The 7500-nt window shown below is 42.4% G+C and overlaps 1 protein-coding gene across 1 annotated transcript in view; it reads left to right on the forward strand.

The window, feature by feature from the left end:
• LOC138867534 (5'-AMP-activated serine/threonine-protein kinase catalytic subunit alpha-like) overlaps positions 1–7500 on the forward strand; it is a 115852-nt gene that overhangs the window by 104044 nt on the left and 4308 nt on the right. The gene's annotated exons all lie outside the window — the stretch shown is intronic.

Consider the following 7500-nt stretch of genomic DNA (forward strand, 5'->3'; position numbering starts at 1 on the left):
AGGGGGGGTAGGAGGGGAGGGGAGAGGGGGGGTGTAGGAGGACGTAGAGGTTTGGGAGTGAATGAGTGAATGAGAATGAATGATGAGAGATAAGAGAAATTCAAGAGAACGAGAGAAGAGAAGAAGTAAGGAAGATAAACCCTAAAGAAAATAAGATAGAGAGATAGAACAACAGGTTTGGGAGTGAATGAGAATGAATGAGAGAGATAAGAGAAATTCAAGAGAACGAGAGAAGAGAAGAAGTAAGGAAGATAGACCCTAAAGAAAATAAGATAGAGAGATAGAACAACAGGTTTGGGAGTGAATGAGAATGAGTGAGAGAAATAAGAGAAATTCAAGAGAACGAGAGAAGAGAAGAAGTAAGAAAGATAACCCCTAAAGAAAATAAGATAGAGAGATATAACAACAAATCCAACCTCCAAACTTCTAAAGCATTTAACCCTTCCAGAACAAGCTAGTTAAGCTAAAATGACCATTTACGATAAGCGGGCAATCTTTCACTCGAAATTTTCTATTTATTTTTTTCTTTTCTTTTCTGTTCTTTTCTTCAGATGTACAAAATGGTCTTGGCACATCTTTTGACTTTAAATAGTGCGAGGTGTAAGTTGCATCATTTTCTGGAATTGCTATCTGTTGCAAGGAGTTTGTCTCGATTTGCAAGGAAGTTCGAGGTGTTGAGTGTCTAATATTTTTTTATTTTCTATTTTTTTTCTAGTTTTTAGTTTCTCATTCTCTCTTATTTTTATATATATTAAGAGAGAGAGAGAGAGAGAGAGAGAGAGAGAGAGAGAGAGAGAGAGAGAGAGAGAGAGAGAGAGAGAGAGAGAGAGAGAGAAAAAGAGAAAAAAAGAGGAGAGAGGGGGGAGAAGGAGATGGAAGCAGAAACAGAGGGAAATGTGACGGAGAGATAAAGGCAGACGCAGAAAGAGCGAAGGATAGAGAGAGATCAAGCTATTTTTGTTTCATTTTCCATTTATTTCGTTTTACAAAGGAAGATTCGATTAAAATGATCGTTATATATTTTCTCGCTCTCTGTTTCTCTCTCTCTCTCTCTCTCCTTTTTTTTTTTTTTTTTTTTTTTTTTTTTTTTAGATGACTTCATTTTCATCTGACTTTCATCTTTGTATTTTTGCGTTTTCTATCTTTATGAAGTGTGTGTGCGTGTTTGTGTTTATGTGAGTGGGTGTTTGCTTCTTCGTATGTGTGTTTGTATTTGTGTGTGTGAGTATTTATATATATGTGTGTGTTTATGTATGTATATATGTATATATGTATGTATGTATGCCTATGTATGTATGTGTGTATATGTGTGTATTTATGTATATGTGAATGTATTCATGCATGTGTGTATATACTACGTGTATATATCCATTTATATCCATCCATACTGTTTGATGTCTGTATGTAATTAAACTGATCCATATTAACCACCCAATCATTGCAATATGCCATAGAGTAAATAAAGTAGATAAATAAAGTAAATAAAGTAGAGCAAATCCACCGCTCATTGCAATTTTGCTTTTGCATTTAATCTGCAGAACACATTCATGCAGGCAAAATGGAACACACACACACGTTAACAAAGGACACACTGCAAGTATTATTCGTTAGATAAAAGTATATAGACCAACCAAAAAAAAATGAATATTGACGCATGTTTTGATCGGTATAAAACAATTTCGTTTTCAATATGTGAATTATCATTGGGGAAAAATGAATAAATAAAAGAGCAATACTAAAACAAGTGTTTGGTTTCCATTGTTAGAAAAAGATATATTTTTGTCTAAAAATAACAGAACATTTATGATTTTTTTTTTTTTTTTTACTCCATCGGGCATTTTCATTTTTCAAAGAAAACGGGAATCAGTTTAGTTGCTTCTATTTCCCGTTTTCTTTAACCTTTCTGTTTATATATTTCCTTCTTCAGTTTCGTTATCTTGTTATTTCTTATTCTTTCTTTCTTTCTTTTTAATCTTCCTCTTCTATTCCCTCTTATCATTCATTTCCTTCTCTCCCTTCATGTTGGAAACGTATGAGGAGAGGATTTTATTGATTATTATTTTTTCTTTTTTTTCCTTCTTTTGGAGTTTTCTTCCGTTTTCTTTCGCTTCTTTTTTAACTTTCTTCCTTTTCTTCCTTCTCCTCGTCTTCCTACGACTTCCTCCTCCTCGAACTCTTTCTTGGGAACCGAGACTGGGACTCCATCTGTATATATATAAAGACTATATATATTTTGTTCATATTTTTTTGACACTTTAAATCTCATTCCTTTTCCTTCCACTTCTTCTTCATCGTCTTCCTTCTTCTCCTTCTTCTCCTAAGAAGCCTCGATCGAGATTTGACTTTAATCAAAGACCTTTTTATCAATTCTCTTTTCTTTTTTTAAGGTGTTCTCCCCTTTCCTCCTCTCCCTCCTGCTTCTCCCCCGCCTCCTCCTTCCCCTCCTTCCTCCCTCCCTCCTCCCTCCTCCCCTCCCTCCCTCCCTCATCCCCTCCCTCCTCCTTCCCCTCCTCCCATTACCCCCTCCTCCTCCTCCCAGGGAGGGGGGGGATTGAGGGGGGAAAAGGAGGGAGGTTGAGGGAGGAGAGAGAGGGAGGGTGATGGGAGGGAGGGTGATTGAGGGGGAGAAGATAGGAGGGAGGGGGTGGGTTTGAGGGTGAGGGGGATGGGAGAGGGAGGGAAGGGGAAGGGAAGAAGACTGAAGGAGGGAGATGGGGGGAAGAAGATCTTGGAGGAAAAGGGAGGAGGGAGGAAGGGAGATAAGAGTGAGGGTGGATGATTAAGGGTGTAGAGGGAGGGAGGGAGATCTTGGGGGGGGGGGGGGGAAGGGGGATTGAGGGTGAAACGGGGTGGGGAGGGAGAGGGGGCGAGATTGAGGGATGGAGGGGAATGGGAGAGAGGAGATGGAGGAAGTGAAAGGAGGACCAGATAGAAAGAGGAAAACAGAAACAGAGAAGCAGAATAGAAGATCGAGAAATAATATGAAGGGACGATGGAAAGAAAGAGAAGGGAAGGAGAAGGATGGTGGGAAGAGAGAGAGAGAGAGTGACAGAGCGAGAGAGCGAGACAGAGAGTGATGGAACGACGGAAAGAAGGGAAATCGAAGGATAAGGATGATGGGGAGAGAGAGAAAGAGAAAGAGAGAGAAAAAAAAACATAGAAGAGAAAGAGACAGCAAGAGACAGAGACAGACACAGAGAGACAGAGAGAGAGAAAGATAGAAACAGAGACAGCGAAAGACAGAGACAGAGGCAGCGAGAGACAGCGAGAGACAGAAAGAGAGAGAGCGAGAGACAGCGAAAGACAGAGACAGAGACAGAGAGAGAAAGACAGAGACAGAGACAGCGAGAGACAGCGAAAGACAGAGACAGAGAGAAAGAAAGAGAGAGAGCGAGAGAGGGAGGGAAGTAATTACCCCATGATGGAGAGGCATACGGTTCACCTTATGAGGCATCGCTCAGGTGAACTTTGGCGTTTACCTTATGGGCGATTAGGTTACCTTTTAAGTACATAAGGGGGAGGGGGAGCGGGGTAGGAGGGGGAGGGTGTATTTGTGTATGGCGTGGCGCTGTTTTTCCTTTTTTTTTCTTTTTTTCTTCTTTTTTTCTGTGATGTGGTATCTTGTTTTGTTTTTTATTGGTCTTCTCTGTAGTAGGATTGTTGTTTTGGTGTTTTTTTTCTCTTCCTTCTCTCTTTCTCTCTCTTTCTTTCTCTCTCTCTCTTTGTCTCTCCTTCTCTCTACTCTCTCTCTCTCCTTCTCCCTCTCCCTCTCTTTCTCCCTCCCTCTCTCTTTACCTCCCTCCCTCTCTCCCTCCCTCCCTCCCTCCCTTACCTCCCTCTCTCTCTCCCTCCCTTCCTCCTTCCGTCTCCCCACCCCCCACCCTCACTCCCAACCCTCGCTCCATGCAAAACAAAAAGAAAAAAATATAGATCAATAATAACAAGAAAAAAAATATCCTTACAATATATATATATATATATATATATATATATATATATATATATATATATATATAAAGAAGCAAAATGGAAATAGAAAAGTGACAGCATAGCACAGAGATCAGTGGACGTTCTCCCACAGCCTCCAAATTGGGATTGGCGCTAATGAAAGGCCGGGTTTGTGGGAGAAGGAGAAGAGGGAAAGAAAGAGATAGGGAGAAAATAATAACAGTTCATAAGGAAAATGGGGAAAGATGTATTCGAAAGTGTCTTATCTGTCTATCTACTTATACTTCTATCCATCTATCTAACTAGCTGTCTATTTAACCCTCTATCCCTTTATCCTTCCCTCCTTCCCTCTCTCTCTTTCCCTCTCCTTCTCCTTCCCGTCCCCCTTCCCGCTCTCTGTCTCTTTCTCTTTCTCTTTTTTATCTATCCATCTATCTATCTACCTATCTATCCCTCTATTCTTCCCTCCCCCTCCCTCTCTCCCTCCCTCCCTCTTATCCACTCTCTTCCTCTCCCTCTCCCTCCCTCCCTCCTGCCCTCCCTCCCTCTTATCCACTCTCTTCCTCTCCCTCTCCCTCCCTCCCTCCCTCCCTCCTCCCTCTTATCCATCCTCTCCCTCTTATCCACTCTCTCCCTCTGTCTGTCCCTCCCTCCCTCCCTCTTATCCACTCTCTCCCTCTCCTTCTCCCTCCCTCTTATCCACTCTCTCCCTCTTTCTCCCCTTCCCTTCCCTTCGTTTTAAGAAATGATCATTATCAGGATCTGCGAACTACCGATTTTTCTTTTTTCTTTTTTTTTCTTTTTGTCGCCTTTGAAATGGCCGAATGCATTTTCACTTGCAAAGAGGGTGACAGCAGCTTCACGTAAACAGATTTCCATTGATGTTGCATTTTATCTGCAGTTCCCATCAGTTCTCCGATCCCGTGGAAAGGATGGAGGTGTATTGCAGGTATAGGTATGAGGGAGGGAGAGAGAGTGTGTGTGTGTGTGGGGGGGGGGTTGATGGATGGATGTGTATTGGTATGTATGTATGTGTTTAGATAGATAGAGAGAGAAAGAGAGAGAGATAAAATTATCATTATATATACAATGTATATATATGTATGTATGTATGTGTATATATATATACATATATATATATAAATATATATATATATATATATATATATATATATATATATATATATATATATATATATATATTATATACATATACACATGTGTTTATCCATCCATCCACTTAAATCAAACAGACAAGATAAACGATGAAACGATTAAATCAAACACAAGGAACTGCGCATCCCAGCTCTGAATGAGTAAGTCCCACTTGATGAACCTCGAAGCAACATTTCTCGCGGTGCCTCTTCGCTCGCCGCCCGTCTTCGGTCTTTTTTGTGGGTGGGGATATCTTGTATACACACACACACACACATACACACACACACACACACACACACACACACACACACACACACACACACACACACACACACACACACACACACACATATATATATATATATATATATATATATATATATATATATATATATATATATGTGTGTGTGTGTGTGTGTGTGTGTGTGTGTGTGTGTGTGTGTGTGTGTGTGTGTATACATATATGTATATATATACACATATTTTATGTATACATACATATATATTCATATATGTATCTATATTATATATATATATATATATATATATATATATATATATATATATATATATATATATATATATATATATATATATATATACAAACACACACACACACACAAACATATGCATATACATGTACATATTTACATATATGTATGTGTGTGTGGTGGGGATAGATAAGCAGACAGAAAGATAGATAGGCAGACAGACAGACGTATATATAGATATAGGTATAGATACAGTTGTAGAAAGTTTGATATAGAGCCATAAACACATATGTAAACCAATACATATATAAAAGCAAGAAAAAACTATATCCATATCCACACGTATCCACACACACACACACACACACGAGCGACACACCAAACAAATTCACATATCTATCCACACTTCCCGCTGCATTCATGTTTGCAAGGGCGTGCATTTTCAATTTCGACCAAATAAATCTCTTTTTTTTATCTCCGTCTCTCCCTCCTTCTCAGTTAACAATTTTTATTTTTCTTCTCCCTCTCCCTCCCTCCCTCCTTCTACCCTTATCGCCACCCTCCCTCCCTCCCTCCTTCCACCCTTATCCCCTCCCTCTCTCTCCTCCCCTTCCCTCCCTCTCCCTCCCCTTCCTCCCTCCCCTCCCTCCCTCTCTCCCCTCCTCTCCTCCTCCCCTCCCTTCCCTCCCCTCCTCCCTCCCCTCCCCTCCCTCCCAGTCCGCCATCAGGAGAGCTCTGCCGTGAAGCTCCCTTTGAACACGTTTAATACATGTTTGATAAGTCTCCGGAACCCATGCTGCCTCGTCCAACAGTCATGGGAGGTTGATGGTGTGGGGCGCAGCGGGGGGTGGGGAGGGGAGTGGGGGAGTGGGGGAGGTTGGAGAAAGGGTGGGGGAGTGGGGTAGGTTGTGGGGGGAGTGGGGGAGGTTGGAGGGGGGAGAAAGAGTTGAAAGGGTTGGGGTAGGGGAGGTTGGGGGGTTGGGATAGGGGAAAGGGGGGTTGAGGGGGTTGGGGTAGGGGTAGGGGGAGGTTGGAGGGAAGAAAGGGGGAGGTTGAAGGGTTGGGGGAGATTGGGGGAGGGGTGGGTGGGGAAGGGGGAGAATGGGGGAGGTGGAGGGGTTGGGGTAGGGGGATGGTGAAGTTGGGGGAGAATGGGGGAGGTTGGGGGTTGACAGAGAGGTATGCGGAGGGGGAAGGGGGGCGAATGGGATTAGGGGGGTTAGTCAGGAAGGGAAGTGGAGGTGGGGTGAATGGGGGAGAGGAGGGGGAGTACTGAGGAAGGGGAGGAAGGGGAAAGAGAGGGGAGAATGGGGGCTAGTAAAGAGGGAAGAAAGAGGTAGATGAAGGAGTTGGTTAGAGGGGGGACGGGGAGGGGGAAGATGTAGGACAGATAGGGGGAAGAGGGGAAAAGAGGAGGATTAGAGGAAGTGAGGGGGGTGGAGGAGGGGAGGAAGGAAAGGAGGGGGAATGAAGGAGACGAAGGAGAAGGAGAGAATTCGGAAAGATGAGGGAGATAAGGGAGAGTATTGAGGGAGATAAGGGAGGAAGAGAGAACCGAAAGAGAAGAGAAAACGAACATAGGTGGCTAGGGGGAGGGAGGGAGGAAAGGGGGGAGGTTAAGCGACGGAAAAAGAAAGGCAGGATGGAGGGAATGGGGAAGGGGGAGGGAAGCCAAAAAAGGAGGATAATAAGGGAGGGAAGGATTAAGAGAGAGAAAGGAAAATGATGGAGATGAGAGGAGGGAGGGAGGGAGGGAGGGAGGACTGTATTATCATCATCATTATTATTATTATCATCATTATCATAGTTATGAATAGACTGTTAATATTATTGTCATTATTATGACTAACATCAATAACAACATTAATGATAGCAATAATCATATAACATAATAACATGATAA

Source organism: Penaeus vannamei, chromosome 30, assembly GCF_042767895.1.
Source record: "Penaeus vannamei isolate JL-2024 chromosome 30, ASM4276789v1, whole genome shotgun sequence".
Lineage (NCBI taxonomy): Eukaryota > Metazoa > Arthropoda > Malacostraca > Decapoda > Penaeidae > Penaeus > Penaeus vannamei.